General features: G+C 53.4%; 1 long non-coding RNA gene across 2 annotated transcripts in view; it reads right to left on the bottom strand.

Moving 5' to 3' along the window:
- LOC137621238 (uncharacterized) overlaps window positions 1-26,219 on the bottom strand; it is a 137,345-nt gene that overhangs the window by 71,316 nt on the left and 39,810 nt on the right. The window lies entirely within an intron of this gene.

Here is a 26,219-nt window from a genome sequence, read left to right as displayed (position 1 = left end):
ACTAGCTACCCCTCCCCCCCTCACATACCGGTGAACTGCTTCACTTCACTTAGAGGTAGGACTTGCCTTGGGGGACAGGGCTGGCGGGCAAATGTGTAAATAGCTAAGGTTTGTATGGTTAGGAAAAATACAAATTATCTCCGAATTTGTCCTTTGTTCCGTAACCGAAATACAAACCAGGCTATTTACATGGGGTGACTTAACCCTTATGTAGGGTGGAAAGTCCCAGCCTTACTGGCTTTGGCTTTGCCAGGGGACTCAGAATCCGAGTGAGCAGCACTCGAGAAAAAGTGTCCCTGCATCTCGCAAGTTCCTTGCTCCACAAGGAACGTGCGGCCTACATAAGCTTGTGTGTGGAGGATTGGAGTGTGACTCGTCCTAGGAAGTTGACCTGAAGCCCTTTAGATGGAATTCTAGGCTAGGACGTTCCCAATACCACCTCGTCAGGGTATGGGGGACACGACAGTATTATCTTAATACTAGGAACACAAGGAAGCATGGTTTACCTGCACAGGTTTGAGGTCAGCTATGCAGAGAACCCACGATGCTGCTTTCCCCAAGAGAGGGGAAGATGAAGAAATTAAGGGCCAGACATACTCTTTCATTCATGCTGTCTAATACCGGGTAACAATACCCTCAACCTTCTGCTACCTGTCCATTAAGGAGCCTGAAGTTAGACCAGCTGTTATGCAGCCACCACAGGGCCGATAGAGAATGTATCAAGGCTCCTGTGGGTCACGTCCTGCAGGTAGTGGGCTGTGAAGGTCGTTTGACGCTTCCAGACCCCAGCTTGTAGCACCTGCGTCACCGAGAAGTTTCTCTTAAAAGCCAGAGACGTTGCGATGCCTTTGACATCGTGTACTCTGGGATGACGTGACGGAGGAGGATCTGGATTCAAGGCATGATGGATGACCCTTCGAATCCAAGCTGAGATGGTATTCTTGATGACCCTTCGAATCCAAGCTGAGATGGTATTCTTGGTGACCCTACTCTTCGTCCTTCCCGTGCTCACAAACAGGGCTTGCACGCGGGGATGGACTGCAGTTGTTCTCTTCAGATAACGCCTCAGACTTCTCACTGGACATAGTAGCAGATGGTCCGGGTCACTTGTTACAAAACGGAGACTCGAAAACCTGAAGAAGTCGAACCCTGGGTCTGGCACTCCAGGGTTCTGAGTCTTAGCTACAAACTCAGGGACTAACCTGAACATTACCTCCCCCCATCCCCTTGAATGGGCGATGTCGTATGAGAGACCATGAAGTTCACTGACCTGCTTGGCTAATGCCAAAGCGAGCAGGAACACCGTCTTCCAAGTCAGGTGTTGATCAGAGGCCTGGCGTAATGGTTCAAACGGAGGTCTCTTAAGAGCCCTGAGGACGTGAACTACATTCCATGGAGGAGGTCTCACTTCCGACTGAGGGTAGTTAAGTTCGTAGCTTCGTATGAGTAAAGAAAGTTCCAGCGAGGAAAAAATGTCTATTCCTTTCAGCCTGAAGGCTAAGCTTAAGGCTGAGCGATAGCCTTTCACCGCCGAGACTGAAAGGCGCATTTCCTCCCGCAAATACACGAGAAACTCCGCTATTGCTAGAATAGTGGCATCGAGGGGAGAGATACCCCTCCCACGACACCAACCACAGAAGACTCTCCACTTTGCCTGGTAGACCCCTGCGGATGACTTTCGCAGGTGTCCAGACATCCTCTCCGCAACTTGTTGCGAAAAGCCTCTTTCAGTGAGGAGACGCTGGATAGTCTCCAGGCGTGAAGCCGAAGCAAACCTACGGCCTTGTGGTAGATGTTGCAGTGTGGTTGCTTGAGTAGCTCGTGTCATGGGGGGAGTTCTCTCGGGATTTCCGTCAGGAGCTGCAGAAGGTCTGGGAACCACTCTGCGTGATGCCATAGCGGAGCTATTAAGGTCATTGACAGATTGACCGATAGTCTGGTCTTGTTGAGCACCCTTCTCATCAGACAGAACAGTGGAAAGGCGTAGACGTCGATGTTGTCCCACCGTTGTTGGAAGTCATCTTGCCAGTTTGCCTTGGGGTCCGGGACTGGGGAGCAGTACAGCGGCAGCTTGAAGTTCAAAGCTGTCACGAACAGGTCCACTGTCGGGGAACCCCACAAAGTCAGGACTTTGTTGGCTACTTGAGGATCCAAAGACCACTCGGTACTCACTATCTGCGATGCTCTGCTCAGACTGTTGGCAAGCACATTCCTCTTGCCCGGAATGAAGTGAGCTGATAGTGGAATCGAGTGGACTTCGGTCCACCTCAGTATCTCTACTGCAAGATGGGATAGCTGTTGTGAAAAGGTACCTCCCTGCTTGTTGATATAAGCCACTACTGTGGTGTTGTCGCTCATCACCACCACGGAGTAGCCCGCCAGGGTCAGTTGGAACTGTTGAAGGGCCAGATAAACGGCCTTCATTTCTAGCAGATTGATGTGGAGGTACTTTTCTGATTCTGACCATAGGCCTGAGGTCCTCTAGTTCAGAACGTGGGGACCCCACCCTTCTTTTGACGCGTCCGAGAACAGCATCAAATCTGGGGGGAGGACAAGAAGATCCACTCCCTTTCGAAGGTTTTCGTCGGTCAGCCACCACTGCAGGTCCGTCCATTCCGCAGGTCGCATAGGGACCAGAGTGTCCGGGGAATCGTTGCCTTGATTCCACTGGGACTTGAGCCGCCATTGCAGGGATCTCATCCTGAGGTGGCCGTTCGGAACTAGACGGGCCAAGGAGGCCAGGTGACCTAGGAGACGTAACCAAGATTGGGCTGGAAGCTCTTCTCGTCCGAGGAAAGGTCTTGCGACCCTCCTCAGCCTTGCTATCCTGTCGTCTGATGGAAAGGCTGTGTGATAATTGGTGTCTAATATCATGCCTAGATATACCAGTCGTTGAGTTGGAAGCAGAGAAGACTTCTCGACATTTACCATGATCCCTAGATCTTGGCAAAGTCCCAGAAGCTTGTCTCGGTGTCAAATAAGAGTCGACTCCGAGTCTGCCAGGATCAGCCAGTCGTCCAGATAGCGAAGGAGACGGATACCGATCCTGTGTGCCCATGAAGATATCAGGGTGAACACTCTGGTGAACGCCTAAGGTGCTGTGGAGAGACCGAAACACAGCACCTTGAACTGGTAGATCTTGTTGTCTAGGCTGAATCTCAAGTACTTCCTGTAAGACGGTTGGACTGGGATCTGGAAGTAAGCGTCCTTCAGATCCAGTGTGCACATGAAGTCTTGCAGTCTCACTGTAAGTCTGACCGTGTCTGCTGTCTCCATGCTGAACGAAGTTTGCTTGACAAACTTGTTCAGAGTTGAGAGGTTGATGACAGGTCTCCAGCCTCCAGATGCCTTCTTTACAAGAAAGAGTCGACTGAAGAAGCTTAGGGACCCGTCGACGACCTCCTAGAGAGCATCCTTCTTGAGCATGGTCTCGACTTCTGCCCGAAGGGCTAGCCCCTTTGCCGATCCCATGGCATAGGAGCTCAACGACACTGGATTTGCTGTCAGGGGAGGAAGAGATGTTATGAACGGGACGCGATATCCCTGGCTGATCACAGAGATCGTCCAGGAATCGGCCCCGAGTTGCTGCCACCTGTCCGCGCAATTTTGTAGGCATCCCCCCACTGGTGGACATGCAGGGGGATTGCCAATCCTAGCGTTTACGGCCTCGGCCGCTCACCCTAGAATTCCTACCTCCCCTGGAGGACTTTCCGCCTTTCTTGTCCTTGACAGGAAAGGGCTGCTGCTTGGACACCTTTGCCTTTGCTGCCGGAGCCTGTTTCAATGTCCTAGACTGACGAGGCTGCTGATGTTGTTGTTGAGGAGCTGGAGGCTTGTAGGGCCGAAATGTAAGGGCCCTTTGGAGGAGCGAATCGTGATTCGACTTCCTCCACCTCTCAGCTGTCCGTTCCACATCCTTGGGCTCGAACACACTCTCTCCAAAGATGGAGGAGTGTCTGAGCTTGCCGACCTCCACGGCTGGGACTTTCGAGTGGAACCTCTCGGTCACGGCATCACAACGTTTTAGGATCGAGTTTGCCCACAAGTTCGAAACTTGGTGAGCCAGGGACTCGATGGTGCGCGTGCCCGAGAGGAGGAAAGTCTCCATGGCCTTCCTGGTCCTCTCCTTGGACAAGTCCTCGGATCGTAACAGGATGCCCAAAGACCCCAGCCAGATGTCCAGCCACGAAGTGGCCTGCATGGCACACTTTGCAACCTCCTCCCGGCTTAGGATCTCCATAGCCGAGAATGTCACCTACCAGGTGGAGAGTTTCTCGGGAGAAATTCCCCTACAGAGCTCTTCCACAGAGTGGTGGAGGGGAAGAGCTAAACAAGACTCCCCCATGATTTCGAAGAACCTCCTCTGTTGTACACGAGGAGGTGGGAGGAGTTTGTTCCCGGCAGAGGAACGGCTGGAGGAGGCGAGTTCGGAGAGCTGCCCTCAACCTTGTCTCTGGCACTTTTCACTCCCTGGGACCAGGGCAGAGCCACGCTGGCCTTTAGGAGCTTCTGGGTACCGTAGACTTGGTCCAGGACCGTATCCTTGCCTTCGCGGGGGGCGGTCTCGGGGTCCTTGAATCCATTGAGTTGCCTCATTAGACTCAGGACCTGCCAGAAGGCATGCTCCGACTTGTGTTGCTCTCCTCCTTGTGAACTGGCAGCAAGGTCTCCTGTCCCCAGTAGCTCTACTTGGGGAGATACGTGGACGCTCTCCTGGGGTCTCGCTAGCTCTGGTCAAATCCGGGATGAAGACTTAAGAGCAGTCTTCGAGTCCTTAGGCTCCCTCCTGGAAGGGGTACAGGACTCAAGCAAAGAAGTCTGGGGGCTCCTCTCCAAGCGAGACGGTTCTCTTCCTCAAGGTGGGGTTCCTCCCATTGGTGCCATGGGAAAATGCCTCACCTCGCTGGATTCTCCTGAGGACGGAAAGGCTTCGTCCACAGGGGAAGGAGAAAGTGTCTGCGAGGGGGAAGGGGCCTTCCTGACGGACTTCTTGGGAGCCAGCTTGACCCTAGAAGTTACCACGAAGTCACTCCTCTCTTCTCTTAGCGGGGACGAGGCTGCCGTTGGTTTCAGTCCCAGATCAGCGAGGGCCGGCTTCATAGCCTACACGACCGCTTTGATCAGGGACCCAAACCAAGGCTGACGGCTGACCGACGCAGTGTCAGCAACACCCGCTGGAGGGAAGGGGGATCGGCTGATCCTTAGGAGTGGATACCACGGGGCCTGCCTGAAAAGAAGAATGTTGAGTAGACCTCTTGGAAGATTCTTCCTGCTCCTGGACGTGCGCAGCTCTGTGCTTGCGGGGTGGAGATCGTGAGGAGAAAGATCTGGAAGCACGCGTCCCCGAAGACTCGCACGGTTGGGGGCGCTGCGAAACACGGCGGGAATCACTGGCGAGGTTGCGCTGGTGCTCGCGCGAAGTAGAATCGCTTGTTCGCGCGCGGGGGAATGTTGGCGGGCGAGCGGGCGCGCGGGCGAGTGGGCGCGCAGGTGAAGGTGCGTGTGGTCGCGCAGGTGAAGGTGCGCGCGGTTGTAAGGGCGAGCACTGGCGGTCGGAAGAATGATGGTGCGTAGGCGATCGGTGGCGCGTTGGCGAGCGATGGCGTGTTGGCGAGCGATGGTGCGTTGGTGAGCGATGGCGTGTTGGCGAGTGATGGCGCGTTGGTGAGCGATGGCGCGTAGCGCGAACAGGTGATCGACTACGCACAAGCGAGTTAGCGCGTGGGCATGTCGGAGACCTGTGGCGATCTAGAGCGTTGGCGAGCGCTTGCGAGTAGGAGATCGCTGGCGCGCTGGAGATCGTTGGTGCGCAGTTGCGCATTCAGAAGGAACCAGCTGGGCCGCAGGACCAGAGGGCGAGGTTGCGCGCAAAGGCGAACGCTCGTGGGCGGGCTCAGGAGACATCTCGTGGGCGCGGGCACGTGGCCGCGCAGGAACTCGGGCGGCCTTAGAAGTGCGCAGAGGTGAGTGCGCGCGATGGCGCGCAGGCGAAGGCTGGCGCGTAGGCGAACGTCGGCGAGGAGGCGGAGGAACAATGTCCTTGCCTGCGCCCAGATCCGGAGATCGTGGGCGCGCGGGCGAACATTGGCGCGCATCAGGAACAGGGAGCGCAGTTGTGCGCTGACGAGAAGGTGATCGTGGGCGCTCAGGAGACCGATGGTGCGCATTGCGCGCAACAGGAACAGAAGTGCGCATCAGTAGAAGTCTGGTCAACAGAAGCGCGCTTGCACGCAGGTAAGACCTGGCACTTAAGGGACTCACCCACATCGTGGGATAAGCCCTTTTGCCCCAAAGGGACTGGTGTTGGCGCCCACTGCGCATCAGCGTCCAGGAACGGAGATGGAAGACTGGAAGGTCTGGCAGGCATCGGAAATCATGAACGATCTGCGGAGAGGTCAAGCGATGCAGCTGCAACGGTCTGCTCTCGTTGTGGAGGATCCTCTGCAGGGGATGTCGAAGGCGAAGATCCAAAGAGGAGCCTCCTAACTCCCTTGTAAGGAGAGGGAACGCCTCTACGGCGAAGAGGAGGGCGAGTCTTACGGCGAAGACGACCTCGAGGCACAGCAACACCGTCGTCTGTCCTCCGAAGAGGAGTCTCTGTCAGTGCCCTCCCCCGAGGGGGAGAATCACCCGCAGGAGAGACCGTTGGACCCAGCTCCTCCCTCGAAGGATGTTCGGAGGGGGGAACTAAGCTTTCAGCAACATCCGCAACCGCATCAGGGGTTTGACCCGACCTGTCGGAAGCCTCTGCCACAACAACGTCGACAATAGAGAGGATCTACCTCTGCTATTACCGGCGACTGTTTCACAGCTGCACCCAACTGGATCAGGTCAAACAGGGCTTCCCTGGAGGGCGAGCCCTTAAGCCCCAAGGAAGCCCAAAGCTGTAAGAGATCATCGTTAGCAACATGGCATCAACAAGATCAATGCCCTCCCTCGGAGGAGGAGGGGGAGCTGCCTCGCTATGAGAGGCAATCGCCCTCTCCCAAACCCCGAGATTGGGAAACAAAAGAAAGGCCTACGCTACCACTCGCCGGCCTCTCACGAGAGACCGATCGAGTGGGAGCTTCAGAGGAGGTTTGGGCAGTGGAAGAAGAGTCCTTGGAACCTTCCTTCTTCAAGGCAGCCCTTGAAGGAGAAGGGTCACGCTTAGACTTCTTCTTACGCTGCCGGACAAACCTCTCCCACTGGGAGGCAGGCCACTCTCTGCACTCACTACAGTTTTTATCCCTTTCACACCGTTGACCTCGACAATGCGGACATAAGGTGTGAGGGTCCGTCTCGACCGCCGACATGAACATTCCACAAGGGCGGTCGGGGAGTCCAGGGCACTTCTGCATGATAGGAAGGAAGGATGAGGCCAACTTCAAGCACACAAGCTGAAAGAAAAAGCAAAACAAAATTAAGGCTGTCAATAATGCGAGGGCGAAGCAGAGACGTCTGCTCATTGCCCGAGCCAAAAGTGAAGTGAAGCAGTTCACCGGTGTGTGAGGGGGGGAGGGGTAGCTAGCTACCACTCCCCTACCCCCTTGCTAACTAGCGCGGGGGTAATTAACCCTCGTTAAAATTCTAATGGCTTGTCATTTCAGCTACGCCGAAAGTAATACCCCATGTAAATAGCGTGGTTTGTATTTCGGTTACGGAACAAACTGGAATTTTGCTAGCTTGGTCAATGCTCTGAGAAGAAAATTACCTAGATCCCATGGACAAACTGAATAATTGCAATTGCAACTAGAGATGCACAAACTTACTTATACCTTACCACATCCAACTCTCTCCGCCAAATTCTCCCTTTTTAACTGCCCCATTCACATTGTATATCTGTTTAAGGGTGTCATGTGTCTGGTTCTTACCCCACATAGTTAACATGCAACTTTTCCCTCCAAGTGTCAACCTTTAATTCCTTTAAAAGTGTCTCTTGTACATTTATTATAATTAGTCTCCCTACTAATTCATGAAGCTTGTATACAACAGCGGTCAGTAAAATATTCCCTACTATCATGATCAAGAAGCTATGCTAGGTTCAAGTTCCCATCAAACTCAGGAACTAATAATGAAAGAACACTATCTTAGATAAATGATCAACTTATAACAGAGTTTGTATTTTTTCTAACATACAAACAAATTCTTTACTATAGGAGATATTCTAGCGTGAGCTGGAAAATACGGCAGAAAACCTTAACAAGGTCGTTAACGACCGGGCCGGTAGTTATCCCTCTGCTGGGGGTGGGGGACTGCCGGCCGGTAGCTACGGAGTACCTTCAATCGGATTCTAGCTAGGACTATATTAGGGGGCGGTGACGGAGGGAAGATTTGAGTAAATAATTCGGGTTTGTATGTTAGGAAAAATACAAACTCTGTTATAAGTTTGTCATTTGTTCCTACACTAAATACAACCCCTCATTCTTTACTATAAGAGACTTAGTCTTGAGGTCAGGGTGGACGAAGGGATCTCTATACCTAGAGAAGATAGTCCTCAGACTAGACTCTATTAATGAACAATCTCCCATTAACTTTCTTTGTAGATCCCCAAATCCAGCATGACTGAAGGTTTGTAAATACGTAGAAACTAAAGTTTCAGCATGAAGAGGGTCGGGAGCAATACCAGGACCCTTTCATACAAAGGGTTCCCCTGACCTTGAAAAGGGGAACCCTCATGACTACGAGTATAACTTATACCCTCTGATAGGAGTCAGATGAGTTTCATACCTTATTTCCATTGATGAGTCCAGCCGAAACTGATCACAGACTAGGCTACCCAGATGGGAGGAAGAAGAAAGAGCTGAAGATAGATGGATGTTCTAAAACCTAGTGTAACTCAGAATCCTCGATCAATGGCTACTGTCCCCTGAAAGGGCGTAAAGGTAGTTACAGCACCTGTTGACCTGCCACAATAGGTCCTATAGAAAAGGTGTTTAGAGACGTATGTGTCACATCTGATAAATAGTGAGTGGTGAATGTAGATTGGCGCTTCCATACTCCAGCTCTTAAGACTTGGGAGACTAAGAAATTCTTCTTAAACGCCAGCGAGGCAGCTACTCCCCTAACTTGATGGGCTTTGGGTTGAGCTGCCTCAGGGTCTCCGTGAATGGCTCTCGCAATAACTTTCTTGAGTCAGAAAGAGATGGTGTTGCGAGAGATTCTCTTCTTAACCTTGTTGGTACTGAGGAAGAGATAACGGAGGTGTGGTCTGAAAGGTCTGGTGCGCTTCAGGTATTTCCCTAGCGCCCTGACCGGGCACAGTAGCAATTGGTCAGTATCCTGAGTTGCCATATTGAGGCTGGAAAATTGAAATTCTCTAAACCTCTCATCGGCAGATGAAGGATTTTGGGGTTTGGCCACAAAACTTGGCACGAAGTTGAGAGAGACTTCCCCCCCATCCTCTAGTATGGGTGACTTCATAGGATAGACCGTGAAGTTCACTAACCCTTTTTGCCGAGGCCAGAGCTAATAGGAAGACTGTCTTAAGGGTGAGGAAGAAATCAGATGCCTTATTTAAGGGTGAGGAAGAAATCAGATGCCTTATTTAAGGGTGAGGAAGAAATCAGATGCCTTATTTAAGGGCTTGTATGGAGGCCCCTTTAAGGAGCGTAAGACCAGGGACACGTCCCAAGGTGGTGGTCTAATCTCTACTGGGGGGCAAGATCTCTCAAAACCTCGAATCAACAAGGTGATATCTTCTGAGGTGGAAAGGTCAACTACTTTCAGTCTGCAGATGAGGCTTAAGGCTGAATGATAGCCCTTGATTGCCGAGACTGAAAGGAGTTTCTCCTCCATGAGGTAAACTAGGAAGTCTGCCACTAAAGGAAGAGGGGGATCGAGAGTAGACACGCCTCGCCTTCTACACCAAGCTGCAAACACTCTCCATTTTGCTTGGTAGAGGTTTGTGGAAGATTGGCGCAGGTGCCTCGACATGTGTTCAGCCACCTTTCCTGAAAAGCCTCTGCTTCTGAGGAGAGACTGGACAGCCTCCAGGCGTGAAGTTTCAGGAAGTGGATTCTCCCGTGGGGGATACCACTGTGTGGCTGCGTCAACAGACGGGGTTCTGGAAGCAGGAACCTTGGCACTTGAACCAGCAGGGAAAGGAGATCTGCGTACCACTCTCTGCTTGGCCAAGCCGGAGCTATTAGAGTTAGCTCTCAGTCCTGAGAGATCCTGATTTTGTTGATCACCTTTCTGAGCAGGCAAAAGGGAGGGAGGGAATAAGCGTCCAGGTTGTCCCAGGAGTATTGGAGGGCGTCCTGGATCGCTGCCTGATGGTCTGGAACTGGGGACCCGTAGCGAGGAAGCTTCGCATTCAGAGAGGTGGCGAACAGAACTCTTGTGGGTAAACCCCACAAAGCTATTACTGTCTTCGCTACTCGAGGATCCAAAGACCATTCTTCACTCAGCACTTGGTGATGCCTGCTCAGCTGATCCGCCACGATGTTTCTCCGGCCCGGAATAAACCTGGCTGAAAGAGAAATGTTGTGGCTTTCTGCCCACTGGCAGATCTGGACTGCTAACAGACAGAGGTCTCTTGCCAGAGTACCCCCTTGTTTGTTGATGTACGAGACGGTTGTGAAGTTGTCGCTCATCAGAACCACCTCTCGTCCGTGTAGATCTTCTACAAAAAATTTTAGGCCTTTCCAGGCAGCTAATAATTCTAGGTGGTTTATATGGAGAGACTTCTCTATCGGAGACCAAACTCCTGATGCTAATTTGGGGCCTAGGTAGGAACCCCATCCCCGTAGCGACACGTCCGAAAAGAGTTTTAACTTCGGACTCGGGTTTTGGAGGGGAATGCCCTTTTGGGTGTTCTCTCTGGTCGACCACCAATGAAGATCTTGTAGCACCAGGCTTGAGACCTCCACTGCCAAGAATGGGGAATCTGACTTTTGAGACTAATGGGTCTTCAGATGCCATTGGAGACTTCTGATTCTCGATCTCCCGCCTGGAACTAGTTTCTCCAGAGAGGCAAGATGGCCCAGAAGACACTGCCACGACTTGGCTGAAGGTGGTAGTGGAGACAAGAGACGGGTGATGGACTGATCCAGTCTCCGAAGCCTGTCTTCCGACGGAAACACTCTCCTTGCCTGGCTCTTGATGGACATACCCAGATAGTTCAAGACTTGGGTCGGAGTTAAGAAAGACTTCTCTGCGTTTACAAGGATCCCCAGATCCTTGCAAAGACTCAGAAGTCTTCTCAGATGATCCAGAGCTAACTCCTTGGATGAGGCCAGGAGTAGCCAATCGTCCAGATATCTTAGCAGACGAATTCCATGTTTGTGCGCCCAAGAAGATACGAGTTCGAAGATCTTCGTAAGGACCTGTGCGGCGGTCGAGAGGCCGAAAGCACAGGACTTTGAAGTCGAAGATTCAACCCTGAGCCAGGAAGCGTAGGAATTTCCGAGATGTGCGATGGATTGGCACTTGGAAATAAACATCTCTCAAGTCTACAGATACCATGAAGTCTCCTGGGCGTACAGCTTGGGTGATGGAAGCCGCTGTCTCCAATTTAAATGGAGTCTGCTTCACGAACTGGTTCAGAGTCGAAAGATCTATTACTGGTCTCCAACCTCCTGAGGCTTTCTCTACCAGAAAGAGGCGACTGAAAAACCCCGGGGAAGAGTCGGAGACCTCTTGAATGGCGTCTTTTAGAAGCATGCTCTGTATCTCCCGAGCTAGGGCTTGCTGTTTCCCGGGATCCCGAGGGACCTGGGAGGACGAGATCAGGAGAGGAATTAAAGGAGGAGGAGAGTCTATGAAGGGAATGCGGTATCCCCAACGAAGCACCCTTATGGTCCATTGCATGGCCCCCATAGCTTTCCAACTCCTCCAACTCCCCTGCAGGCACCCCCCTACGCATTGTGAGGGGGGAGTCGAGACCCTATTTCTGTCTAGGGTTCCTCGCTCTGCCTTTAGCCTTAGGAGGAGCCGACTTTTCTTTGACCATAGGTTTGGGAGTGAAAGAGAGGCGGCTGGGGTTCTTGGGTGGCAGTGGAGATGCGGTTGTTGCTTTGGGTTTTGGAGTTGACTGCTGTTGCATTGGGCGAAAGGAAGCAGCCTTTTGCATTGCAGAGTCCTGCGTCTCCTTCCTCCAAGTCTCTAAGGTGGAAGAGACTGCTTGTCTAGAGAGGAGGAGAGGTTGTAGGAGATCAGAGTTCCTTAAATCAGATTTCTCAGATTTTCCGATGCTCCTATGCAGTCTGGAGACTACAGATTCCCTCCTGTGGAGAATCCAGTTGCCCCACATCGTTGCAGCCGTAGCAGTTAGAAAGTCCATTGTCTTGGCCCCAGCAGCCAGGACTTCCTGCAGAGACTGCATTGAATTTTGTTTTGAAAGGTCCTCATGACTTGCAAGGTAGCCCACTGTGCCAGACCATGTGTCAAACCAGGATAGTGCTTCTAGAAGAGACATTGACGCTGCTTCCATTGTCGAGGCTTCTGCTGCGGTAAAGGAGACCGGAAGGGAAGAGTGTCTCTCTGCAGAGCAGCCAGGTGTAAGCCTTGCTGTGAGGGGATCAAGTGTCAGAGGAGAAGGGTTGGAGTCTCTGACCTTGTAAAAGCGCCTTTGCCTCGAAAAAGGAAACTGCAGCATTTTATGGGATCCTTGAGACTACAAGAAATTCGTTTCCCCTGAGACCGCCTGCGAGACCTTCCTCAGACGGCCTGCAGTGTGAATAGACCAGGGAAGTTCAATTCTGGTCTTATGGTTAGGTGGAGGATGACATAGTCTGTCTAAAGCTGGAGCGTCGGTATGACGAGGCGACAGGTGTAAATCTCCTAAACCTGAGATATTACACATCGTTCTTAGAACCCTCAGATAGGCGGACTAAGTCTTTTGATGGTAGTTCCTCCGAGGAATCCTAAGGTCGCGCTAATTCCTTATGAGGGAGGGCAGTAGAAGCCCGAATGTCTGAAGGTAACGGCGAGGAAACATACTCCATTGCTGACCAACCAGAGGAAGGCTGAGCGCTGGTTGATGGCACCTCGCGCGCAAGATCCTGCCTGGAAGTTGAAGGTTTAGGCGAAGGCGACCGAGTTAACGGTACTGTCTCAATAAGAGAATGCGTTGATCGGCGGCCTGGCCTTTCACCTCTGTTCTCAGCCGAAGAGGAGAAGGGCTGAACCCCTGCGTCTTCTTCCGAAGTTCTTGCGAAGCCCATATTGCGTAATTCATTAGAAAGTACGGGAATGGGTGCTGTTCTGTCTGAAATGCGAGGACGCGGAGAATGACCTTGCGCGGGTAAGTCCAGAGACTTGCGCTCTCGGAAATTTGACGTACGGGAGCGCTCTCTCTCTGATGATACTAAGCGACGGCGAGAAGAAGTGTTCTCTCTCTCCTTCCCAGCGCGAGCTGAGCTCCTCGCGAAGAAATGTGAAGGAGAGGAATCGCGCCTAGTGTTTTCTCTTCCCTTGGTTGCGCTCTGGGGACAATCAGATTTAACCTCGCCCCAACAGGAGCGCTTATTGCGCTTGAGAGAACTCTCTCGTGAAGAAGAGCGCGAACGTCTCGTAGAGCTCTTCTTATAGCGCCTAGATGATTCCCAGCAAAGGAAGATGATCGCGAAGCCGAACGATAGCGCGAGGAAGAATTCCTCTTATGTTTGTGACGAGAGCGCTTATCGTGTATCGGCGAGACATTTCGTGAAGAGATAGAAGGCGAGGAAGAACGAGAACGATGAAGTCTCTTCCTATGTCACCTCTCTCTCCGACGAGAACGTCTTGGCGAAGGAGAGCGAGCTCTCCTTTTCCTCTTCTCTCTCTCTCCTATCCTCTAAGGAGGACGATTACGAGGAGGAGGAGGAGGAATCACAATGATCACGCTTGCGATGTTGTTTCGTCGTAATGCAAGCGAGGAGCGAAGTAGGCTCTGCAGGGGCTGACGTTATTACCTCTTCAGCGGCCGCCGATTAAGCCGACGGGATATCGGCGAGGTCTGGAACTCCCGAAGGTTCCAAAATAGAAGGGACCTTAGGTAAAACTGTGCCTGCGACGAACTGGTTCCTCACCTCCACCGAAGGAGAACCAGGAAGTCCAAGGGCAGGCCATACCGCTCGCACGTTACCTGGAATAGAAGCGGTAATAGAATTATTTCCGATGACGGACGAAACTATCCCACTGGGGGGGGGGCAACTTGAATCCCCTGCCCCGGGGGAATGGGTGTTAAGTCAATGGTGCTGCTCTTCATTGACTTCCCCCCGGAGGAAGGAGGCAGGGAAGAGTCTGAAGGAAGAGATCGAGGGGCCGAAGAAGAGGCCCGAGACTCCTTACCTTTCAACGGCGAACCTGGAGGTAAAGAATCCTTCTTGGATTTCTTCTACTTCCTCTTCATGAACTTATCCCACTGCGTAGGCGACCATTCCTTACATACTTGGCAGGGGGAGCCTTCAGTACACCTATGACCTCTGCATGAAGGGCATAGGGAATGAGGATCCACCTCCGGTGGCGACATAAATGTGCCACAAGATTTCGAAGGAATCCCGGGATACTTTCTCAAATTAGAGGACATCACATTTAATTAAAGAGAAAAAAGAAAAGTTAAAGAAAAAAAACACACTTAAAGAAAGGCAAGTCTGCCAGTCAAACAAAAGCGGGAGCAGCGGTGTTACCACTGCGACGGCTAGAATTCGATTGAAGGTACTCAGTAGCTACCAGCCGGCAGTCCCCCACCACCAACAGGGGGATAACTACCGGCCCAGTCGTTAACGACCTTGTTAAGGTTTTCTGCCGTATTTTCCAGCTCGCGCTAGAATATCTCCTATAGTAAAGAATGAGGGTTTGTATTTAGTGTAGGAACAACTGCATTCTTTTACCATCATTCAATTAGGCTAACAATCCATCATATATTATTATTTTTGGGCTCAAGCCATGTCGTCCTGATGGAAGGTTCCTTCAGTAGCTTCCTAAGGGTATATTTGACTACAGTGGATATTCCCAGAGAATTAAAATGACAAATTCGAAGATAATTTGTATTTTTCCTAACCATACAAACCTTAGCTATTTACAGAGGGTTTACCTTCTAGCGCAGCTGAAATGACAAGCCAATAGTTTTAACGAGGGTTAATTACCCCCGCGCTAGTTAGCGGGGGGTGGGGAAGGGTAGCTTGCTACCCCTCCCCCCTCCACACACCGGTGACTTGCTTCACTTCACTTAGAGGTAGGACTTGACTTGGGGGTCGGGGATGGAGGGCACATATGTGTAAATAGCTAAGGTTTGTATGGTTAGGAAAAATACAAATTATCTTCGAATTTGTCATTTGTTCCGTAACCGAAATACAAACTACGCTATTTACAAAGGGGGACTTACCCCTTAGGAAGGGTGGAAAGTCCCCAGCCTTACTGACTTCGGCCTGCCTGGGGGCTCGATCCCTCAGTGAGCAGCACTAGAGAGAGGGAGCCCCTTTACCTCACAAGTTCCTAGCATCGCTAGGAACGAGTGGCCTACATAAGCAGTGTGAGGAGGAGAGAGTGACTCGTCCTATGAAGTTGACCTTGAGACCTTCAGATAGGAATTCTAGGATAGGACGTTCCCCATACCACCTCGTCAGGGTATGGGAGACGCAACAGTATTAAGCTTAATACTAGGAGCACAAAGAAGCATGGGTTACCTGCAGAGGTCGAGGTCAGCTATGCGAGGACCAGGATGCTGCTTCCCCAAGAGAGGGGAGAATGAAGAAAGAAGTAAGGGTCAGACATACTCTTTCATTCACGCAGACTAAGACCGGGTAACAACGCCCTCAACCTACTGCTACTTGTCCAAAAGGAGCCTGAGGTTAGACCAGCTGTTGTGCAGCCACCACAGGGCCGATAGAAAACGTATCGAGGCTCCTGTGGGTCACGTCTTGCAGGTAGTGGGCTGTGAAGGTCGTTTGACGCTTCCAGAACCCAGTTTGAAGTACCTGCGTCACAGAGAAGTTTCTCTTGAAGGCCAGGGATGTAGCAATACCCCTGACATCCTGGGCCCGAGGGCGACGTGACGGAGGAGGGTCAGGATTCAGGGCATGGTGGATAACTCTTCGAATCCAAGCTGAGATGGTGTTCCTGGTGACTCTCCTCTTAGTCCTGCCTGTGCTCACAAACAAAGCTTGCACATGAGGACGGACTGCAGCCGTTCTCTTCAAGTAGTGCCTCAGACACCTCACTGGACATAGTAGCAGCTGGTCTGGGTCGCTTGTTACAGAACGGAGACTCGCGATCCTGAAAGAGTCGAACCAAGGATCCGGCACTCCAGGATTCTGAGTCTTGGCAACAAACTCAGGGACGAACCTGAACGTTACCTCCCCCCATCCCCTTGAATGGGCGATGTCGTACGAGAGACCATGAAGTTCACTAACTCGCTTGGCCGAAGCCAAGGCGAGTAGGAAAGCCGTCTTCCAAGACAGGTGGTGATCGGAGGCCTGGCGTAATGGCTCGAAGGGAGGTCTCTTAAGAGACCTGAGGACTCGAACCACGTTCCAAGGAGGGGGTCTCACTTCCGACTGGGGGCAGGTAAGCTCATAGCTACGTATGAGTAAAGAGAGTTCTAGCGATGAAGAAATATCCACACCCTTCAATCTGAAGGCCAAGCTTAAGGCTGAGCGATAGCCTTTCACAGCCGAGACAGAAAGGCACATTTCTTCTCGCAGATACACGAGGAAGTCCACTATTGCTGGAATAGTGGCATCGAGTGGAGAGATACCCCTTCCACGACACCAGCCACAAAAGACTCTCCACTTTGCTTGGTAGACTCCCTCAGAGGACCTTCGCAGGTGCCGAGACATTCTCTCCGCAACCTGTTGCGAAAAGCCTCTCTCCGCGAGGAGACGCTGGATAGTCTCCAGGCGTGAAGCCGAAGCGAGGCTACGGCCCTGTGAGGGACGCCGGAGTGGGGTTGTCTGAGAAGCTCGTGTCGTGGAGGAAGCTCCCTTGGGAGTTCCGTCAGGAGTTGCAGAAGGTCCAGAAACCATTCCGCGTGATGCCATAGCGGAGCTACCAGAGTCATCGAACAGTTGACCGATAGTCTGGTCCTGTTGAGCACCCTTCTCATCAGACAGAACGGTGGGAAGGCGTACATGTCGATTTGTCCCACCGTTGCTGGAAAGCATCTTGCCAGAGTGCCTTGGGGTCCGGGACTGGTGAGCAGTACAGCGGCAGCTTGAAGTTCAAGGCTGTCGCGAACAAGTCCACAGTCGGGGAACCCCACAAAGTTAGGACTTCGTTGGCTGTCTGAGGATCCAAAGACCACTCGGTACTCACTATCTGCGAAGCCCTGCTCAGACTGTCGGCAAGCACATTCCTCTTGCCAGGAATGAAGCGAGCTGATAGTGTTATCGAGTGGGTTTCGGTCCACCTCAGAGTCTCTACTGCAAGATGGGATAGCTGTTGCAAAAAAGTGCCTCCCTGCTTGTTGATATAAGCCACTACCGTGGTGTTGTCGCTCATCACCACCACGGAGTGACCCGCCAGGGACCGTTGGAACTGCTGAAGAGCCAGAAAGACGGCCTTCAATTCTAGCAGGTTGATGTGTAGGCACTTTTCTGATTCTGACCAAAGGCCTGAGGCCCTCTGGTTCAGAACGTGCGCCCCCCACCCTTCTTTTGACACGTCCGAAAACAAAGTCAATTCCGGGGAGAGGACGAGAAGACTCACTCCCTTCCGCAGGTTCTCGTCGGCCAGCCACCACCGCAAGTCCGTCTGTTCCAGAGACCCCATTGGGATCAGAATGTCCGGGGAATCGGATCCTTGGTTCCACCGGGACTTGAGCCGCCATTAAAGGGATCTCATCCTGAGGCGGCTGTTTGGAACCAGACGGGCCAGGGAGGATAGGTGGCCTAAGAGACGCAACCACGATTGGGCGGGGAGTTCTTTTCGCCTGAGGAAGGGTTCCGCCACCCTCCTCAGCCTTGCTATCCGGTCGTCTGATGGAAAGGCTTTGTGGAGATTGGTGTCTATTAGCATGCCTAGATAAACCAGTCGTTGGGACGGCTGCAGAGAGGACTTCTCGAGGTTTACTACGATCCCCAGATCCTGGCAAAGATCCACAAGCCTGTCTCGGTGCCGAAGAAGGGTCGACTCTGAGTCTGCTAGGATCAGCCAATCGTCCAGGTAACGAAGGAGACGAATGCCGTTCCTGTGCGCCCAAGATGAAATCAGGGTGAACACTCTGGTGAACACCTGAGGAGCTGTGGAGAGACTGAAAAACAGCACCTTGAACTGGTAGATCTTGTTGTCTAGGCAGAATCTCAGGTACTTCCTGGAAGACGGATGGATTGGGATCTGGAAGTACGCGTCCTTTAGATCCAGTGTGCACATGAAGTCTTGTGGTCTCACCGCAAGTCTGACCGTGTCTGCTGTCTCCATGCTGAACCGGGCTTGTTTGACAAACCTGTTCAGAGCTGAGAGATCGATGACGGGTCTCCAGCCTCCAGTAGCCTTCTTTACATGAAAGAGTCGACTGAAGAAGCCTGGGGAGCCGTCCACGACCTCCTGGAGAGCACCCTTCTTGAGCATGGTCTCGACTTCGGCCTGAAGGGCCAGCCCCTTTGCCGATCCCTTGGCATAGGAGCTCAACGACGCTGGATTCGCTGTCAGGGGAGGTTGAGATGTTGTGAACGGGATGCGATAGCCTTGGCCGATCACTGAGACCGTCCAAGCATTGGCCCCGTGTTGCTGCCACCTGCGGACGCAACGCTGAAGGCATCCCCCCACAGGTGGACATGCAGGGGGACTGCCACCCCTAGGGCTTGCGGCCGCGGCCGCCACCCCTAGGAGTCTTGCCTCCCCTGGAAAAATTACCGCCCCTCTTGACCTTGGCTGGAGAGGGCTGGGGCTTAGACACCACCTTCTTAGCTGCCGGTGCCTGTTTGGGAGCCTTACGAGGCTGTTGCTGCTGTTGTGGCGGGGCTGGAGGCTTATAGGGCCGAGTTGTAAGGGCCCTATGGAGGAGGGAGTCCGTGCTGGATTTCCTCTACCTCTCAGCCGTTCGCTCCATGTCTTGAGGCTCAAACAGGCTCTCCCCCAGAAGGGAAGCATGTCGGAGCCTACACACATCAACGGCGGGGACCTTCGGATGGAATCTCTCGGACACAGCATCGCGACGCTTCAACACCGAGTTGGCTCACAGGGTGGTAACCTGGTGCGCCAAAAACTCGATGGAGCGGGTGCCCGAGAGCAAGGAGGTCTCTAGGGCCTTCCTATTGGTCTCCTTGGACAAGTCCTCCGATCGCAATAGGATGCCCAGAGATCCTAGCCAAAAGTCCAGCCACGAAGTGGCCTGCATGGCACACTTAGCGACCTTCTCGTGGTTAAGGATCTCTGCCGCCGAGAACGACACCTGCCGGGCAGAGAGTTTCTCAAGGGGAACTCCCTTCGCCAGCTCCTCCACAGAGTGATGGAGAGGAAGAGCAAGGTTGTGCTCACCCAGGATCTCGAAATACTTCCTCTGCTGAAGGCGAGGAGGAGGGATGAGCTTGTTCCCGGCAGTGGAACGACTGGAGGAGGCAAGAAGTGCGAGCTGAGCGTTGGCCCTAGCCCTGGCACTCTTCAGCCCCCGAGACCAGGGCAGAGCCGCACTGGTCTTAGGGGCCTTCCGAACGTCAAACACTTCATCCAAAATCGTGTCTTTCCCTTCACGGGGGGGCGATGACTGGATCCATAAGCCCGTTAAGTTGCCTTATCAGGCTTAGGACCTGCCAGAAGGCATGTTCGGATTCTTGCTGTTCTCCTCCCTGCGGGCTGGCAGCTAAGTCTCCTGCCCCAGGGATCTCTTCCTGGGGTGACACGTGGACATTCCCCTGGGTAGTCGTGGGTTCCTGACGAATCCTTGCAGAGGATTTAGGGACGGTCTTGGAGTCCTTGGATTCCCTCCTGGGAGGGATACAGGTTCCCAACAACGAGGTTCGAGGGGCCCCTTCCTCACGAGACGATTCTCCTGCATGAAGCGAAGTCTCCCCCCCTGGTGCCGAGGGGAAGACTACCGCCCCACTGGACTCACCTGAGGACGGAAAGGCCTCGTCCACGGGAGAAGGAGAGAGCACTCGTGCAGGAGAAGGGACCTTCGCGACCGACCTCTTGGGAACCAACTTCGCCCTGGGGGAAGTCACCACGAAGTCCACTCCTCTCTTTCTCTTCAGCGTAGGAGAGACAGCCGTTGGTTTGTTACCCTGGCCGGCAAGTGCTGGTTTCATAACCCTCACTAACGCCCGTCCCAGAGGACCAAACCAAGTCTGTTGCTCCAAGGACACAGAGTCCGAAATCCTCGCTAAAGGGAAAGGGATCGGGCGATCCTTTGGAGTGGACACCACGGTACCTGCCTGAAAAGAAGGTGGGGAAGAATGATGTACTAACCTCTCCTCGTCCTGCACTACCAACCTGTGTTTGGATGGAGATGATCCCGAGTGCCATCTAGGAGCACGCGTTCCTGCTGCTACCACCGGCTGCGGAATTCTCCGTGAACGATGGTCGCGCGAGGGCGAATGGTCGAGCGAGGGCGCGCGGGCGCGCAGGCGAGCGGTCGCGCAGGCGAGCGGTCGCGCAGGCGAGCGGTCGCGCAGGCGAGCGGTCGCGCAGGCGAGCGGTCGCGCGGTCGCGCGGGCGCGCAGGCGAGTGGGCGCGAGGGTGGGCAGGTAAATGAACGCGTGTCCGAGGCGACGAACGCAAGCGTTGGCGCGACGGCGAGGGAACGGGCTGCCGTGTAGGTGAGGAAGACTGCTGGCGATGTAGATCCACAGGCGATCGATGACGAGCTGGTGAGTGCAGTCGCTCAAGTTGGCGATGGCGCGATGTGGCATGTCGACGCATTGGCGTGTGATGGTGAGCAGCATGCGCAGGTGAATGACCGCGTAATGGCAAGCGATGGCGAACAGCATGCGCAGGTGAATGATCGCGTGATGGGGTGCGATGGTGATCAGCATGCGCAGGAGGGCGATCGTGCAATGGCGAGCGATGGCGAGCAGCATGCGCAGGAGGGCGATCACGTGATGGCGAGCGATCGCGTGATGGGGTGCAATGGTGATCAGCATGCGCAGGAGGGCGATCGTGCAATGGTGAGCGATGGCGAGCAGCATGCGCAGGAGGGCGAGCTAGAAGCTGGCGAACCATGTTCCTTCAGGAGCGTTGGAGAACGTTGGCGCGCTAGCTGTCGCTGTTGAATAGGCGATACTAAGATCGCCTGTGCGCGCTGGCAAGCAGGTGAACGCTGGCGAGGAGGTAATCACTGGCGCGTAGGTGATCGCTGGCGAGCTGGAGATCGCTGGCGAGCAGAAGGTCGACGCGTGTCATGTGAAAGGACAGGTGGCGCGGCACGTTCACGAGCAGGAACTGGAAGATCGTTGGCGAACATGTGTTTTTGACACACGCGCAGCACGATGTTGCGTAGCCACAGGACCAGGCAGATGGTGAGCAGGGAGCTCAGCAGGAACTAAAGGGTGGTCAGAGACTGCAGGGCGATGGTCCTCAAATGAGCGCTGACGCTCAGAAGAGAACTGACGAGCAGGAGAGCGCTGGCGAGGGGGGCGAACATCAGGAGAGAGCCGACGAGCAGGTGAGCGTCGGCAAGCAGGAGAGTCTTGGCGAGCAGGAGAGTCTTGGCGAGCAGGAGAGTCTTGGCGAGCAGGAGAGCGCCTGTGCGCTAGCACTGCTCGCGTAAGGGAAGGATCCCTTAGCCCCGAAGGGACCGTTGCCCGTCGGGTGACGAGTTCTCCAGAAGGCGAAGATCTGGCAGGAGATGGTGAGCGGTCTGCAGAGAGGTTCAAGGAAGGCGGAGCTGTAGGTTGAGGCTGACGAGGAGAGTCCCCCCCCCCCCCCCCCGGAGGATGAAGATCCAAATAGGCGCCTCTTAGTCCCCCTGTAAGGGGAAGGGAGGCCCTTGTGGCGTAGCGGACGGTGAGCCTTACGGCGTAGGCGGCCTCAGGGAAGATCGTCGGGACCATCGGTCCTCCGAAGGGGAGTCTCCGTCAAAGCACTTCCCTCAGAAGGAAGTTGAGCAGCAGCCGAGACCGAAGGACTCGCTTCCCCCTTTGAAGGATGTACGGAAGGGGGAGGAGAGCCTTTAGCACCATCATCCACAACAGCACCTGCGGCGGATTGCCCAGCCACGTGGGAGGCCTCTGTCACCACGACGTCGACTGCTTAACAGCGGCCCCCAACGAGACAAGGTCAATAAGAGCGACCCTGGAGGGCAAGCCCTTAAGCCCCAGGGACGACCAAATCTGTAAAAGATCATCACTGGTTAAGGCATTATCAATAACCTCCCCCGGAGGAGGAGGGGGAACCGCCTCGCTATGGGAGGCGACGCCCTCTCCCCCCACCGAAGGTCGGGAAACAGAACAAGGGCCTGCGCTCCCACTCGGCCGACTCTCCTTAGGAGGCGGACGAGGGGGAGCTTCGGAGGAGGTTTGGGCGGCGGAAGAAGAGTCCCGAGAACCTTCCTCCTTCAAGGCTAACCCCGGAGGAGAACGGTCTCTCTTGGACTTCTTCTTACGCCAACGGCCAAACCTCTCCCACTAGGAGGCAGACCACTCCCTGCACTCACGGCACATGTTCTCCTGGTCACACTGTCGGCCCCGACATTGAGGGCAGAGGGTGTGCGGATCCGTATTTACGTCCGACATGAAAGTCCCACAAGGACGACCGGCAACTCCAGGGCATGTACGCATTGTAAAGAAATAATAATGAAGGTCAACTTCCAACCAACACACACGCTGAAAAGAAAAAAGCAGAAAATTAAAGGCTGTCACGAGGACGATGAGCAGACACGTCTGATCACCGCCGAGCCAAAGGTGAAGTGAAGCAAGTCATCGGTGTGTGGAGGGGGGAGGGGTAGCAAGCTACCCTTCCCAACCCCCCGCTAACTAGCGCGGGGGTAATTAACCCTCGTTAAAACTATTGGCTCATCATTTCAGCTGCGCTAAAAGGTAAACCCTCTGTAAATAGCGTGGTTTGTATTTCGGTTACGGAACAACTAAAGGTTACCACAGAATTCTAACTTCTGGTGCAAGTACCCTAAAGGTTTCTCTCTAGGATATTGTATATCAACAGGGGACGCATGTATTAACACGCCACATAGCTATCTGCACCCCATATAGCGTTAACGCTTCGATATGGGAAGGTGGCTGGGTAACTGAGGAGCCGTTCCAAAGTTACTCTCATTCGTTGCTGCTTTTGGTACTCGAGACGTAAACAAACGGGCGCCATTGTTAAATGATGTCACGCCCGTCTCATTCCTTGCTTTGCAACTTCTACCCACAGCTGGCTTTTCCCGAGTAACTTTTTTATCTGTGTTAATCGCCGCCATGTCTCAGCCTTCAGCCTCGCCGCCTTCTGGAAAGTTGAGTACCAGGTTCTAGTATTGTTTAAATAAGCTCTGACAGTAAAGTAACTTTTAATTTCCATAAAATCTTGTGTTTTGTGGCAGAGCTGTGCCTTGGCCGGGTGCACCCTTTTACGGCGCTGCTGTTCGTGTTGCATGCTTTATTTAGTTAGCCAGAACAGCCTTCCCCGGTCTTTTAACTAATTAATATCATTAGTTATTTAGTCTTCATAGCTAGGAAGTAATTATATTATGCGTTAGCGTTCATTTAGGTAACCGATGCTTGCCGACCCCATACTAGATTTCTAGCTGTACATGTGCTTTCGCCTTCGAGGGACCATACAAGGGACCGTGTCGGTCGTGTACCACACTCCCCTAACCGGGACCCTTGTATGCTTCCTAATCCCCCTTACCTACGGGGAATTCCCTCTGGGTAGCCTTGCTTCTCCCTTATTTAATATTTGGGAGAATCTTATATTGAACCCAGAGTATCCATCGCTCTTCTCAGCCCACCCTAAGGGAATGAATCCCCCTTAGGGTCGTGTCTGAGACCATAGGATGGGCTCTGCTCTTCCCCAGTTTGCACTTGGTTGGGACATCTCTTCCTCCCTGCAACCCAGCGACGTGTCTTTCCAGTCCTCCCTAATCTAGGAGAATGGTTCTCCTGGTTTAGGGTAGGCTCTGGGGGAGATTCTGCTTTATTATAGTTTAGGACAGTACACCAGTGCTGTACCTGATCTGAGCTAACCTGCCCTAGGTTGGGAAGTGTTCTCCCCTGCCTTTGTGGCCTAGCTCCTACAGAGTCTCTCCACCCTAGAAAGACCCCTACTTCCCTCCCCACTCTATCCCTTTCGTGTAGGCTTGCCTACACACCCCTGTCCGCTGTCCTACAATTCCTCCCTTAGGTAGAATTGTAGGGTTAGCTATGCTCTTCTGCAGGGCTGGCCACTCTGGTACACTTCCCCTTCATAGTGTTCTATGGCGGTTGGTGCCGGCAGTCATCCTGCCGGACTGCCGGCGGAGGATTTCCCCTCTTTGAGTGCTCTCTGTCCCTCCCTTGGGTTACCTCAGGATCCCGGCCGTCTGCCGCCGGATGGTAGGCGTATCCACACCTATCATGAGCGCACTCTCTCCGGAGGGAATCCGGTGGAGTATAGGATATTACCCTTCCTTCCCTTCTCTCCTTACCTTTCTCTTTCTCTATTATGGTGCCGGTCCCTTGCCGCCTCTACTGCCGGCGATAGCCGCCGCCACCTCAGGTGACCTCTCCATTCATAAGATACTACTTCCCTACTAAGGTGACAGCCTGCCGACCGCTGGAGGCTGCCGCCCTCTGCCGGAATACTGCCGACGTCCCAGGTACTGTATCTACCCCATACATCTCCCCTAGGATTACCTGGCAACAGCCAGCCGGCTGCCAGAGGCTGTCGCCCCCTTATCTGCCGACATTGATTGCCGACATTCTAGGTATCTCCCCTTTTCATCTTATGGGTTGAACTAAGGTTCACCATGTCGTCAGCCTGCCGGCTGCCGGAGTCCGCCGCCCTGCCGGCGACCCTCCACTGTGCCGGCGGTCGGCCCATTGGTGTCTTCCATCTCGGTCGCTCAGTGTACACTCCTAGATGATTTCACCTTGCAGGACCGATCTCCAGCTTGCCGCCGGTCTGCCAGCACCACCTACTGAGGCGCTAATGGACATGCACCCCTTCCACGACTGCCGGCACCACAACGGCAGTCAATCTGATGCAGCCGGATAGCCTGACCACCTACCTGTTGGTATCTTATACCCTCTGATATAGTGGCAATGCTGTACGGTTACACGGTACAACATTTCCAGCATACTCTGTGCTTCTCAGTGCAGTCTCTTGCCGGGACCTACCTATTTCTGAGGGGGTTTATCCTATTTTTCCCCTCTCCCTCCCTAGGCTCTGAGTGGTCTCAGATCCTTTCCACTCTGTGGACAATTCCTTGAAAAGGAGGCCTAGCTTGGCTCATTCATAAGGATTTTCTCACTCCTTTAGAACCCTCGGGTCCTAAGGAATTGCCCACAGATAAGGTTACGGTAACCGGCTGGACGGGATTCTCAAGTATGTCTACCTACTTCCTTTCCTACTCATCTATCCTGAGCCTATAATATATGCCATCTTACAGAATAAGTTATTCTTAAGTTAAGAGTAATGTAAGTCATATCTATGCCTTCCATGTACTCATGATCTCTTTCTTTTACAGGAGGAGTATGTGAAGTGTGAGAGCTCCTTCTGCGGAGTTCGCCGCCCGGACTTCTACGGGCATAAGGCGTGCCGGACCCACGCCCCCTGCGTCGCCAAGAAAGGCGACCTCAAATACTGGGATCTGCAGAACTGTCCAATCTGCAAAGGCCTCCTAGACGAGGCGTTCGATAACCCTCCATCCACGGAGGTACGGGACATCGCTAGAGAGAAACTGCGCAAATGGATGCGCGGTTTCCAGAAGAACGCCACCGGGCCTTACCTTCCAAGCGAACAAATGAGGGCCATGCTTTTCCCAAAGGCATCCCAGGACTCTGTGATCCCCCAAGATCAGATTCCCACCATCCAGCTGGTGGTCGAACCCGACATCGCCATTGCGAAGACACTTCGAAAGTGTCACATTGATTCTGACGAGGTGGAACGTATGTCGGAGGTGTCTGACGATACTGAGAGGACCCTCATGGGTGAGGAACTAGACTATGAGGAAGATCAGGTGTAGTACCCTGATTCAGAGAACGAGGTCACTCCAGCACCCCCGGTAAACCCCGTAGTGACCGAGGAACCTATTTCCTCTACCTCCACCGCCTCACAACCGTTACCATCCGCCACCCAAGAGGTCTTCCAAATGCTGGAGGCCCTTATGGAAAAGAAGCCTCCACCGCCTCACAACCGTTACCATCCGCCACCCAAGAGGTCTTCCGAATGCTGGAGGCCCTTAT

The sequence above is a fragment of the Palaemon carinicauda genome, chromosome 27, assembly GCF_036898095.1.
Source record: "Palaemon carinicauda isolate YSFRI2023 chromosome 27, ASM3689809v2, whole genome shotgun sequence".
Classification (NCBI taxonomy): Eukaryota; Metazoa; Arthropoda; class Malacostraca; order Decapoda; family Palaemonidae; genus Palaemon; species Palaemon carinicauda.
The sequence above is the reverse complement of the archived record's forward strand: the minus strand, read 5'-3'. Positions and strand labels throughout refer to the sequence as shown.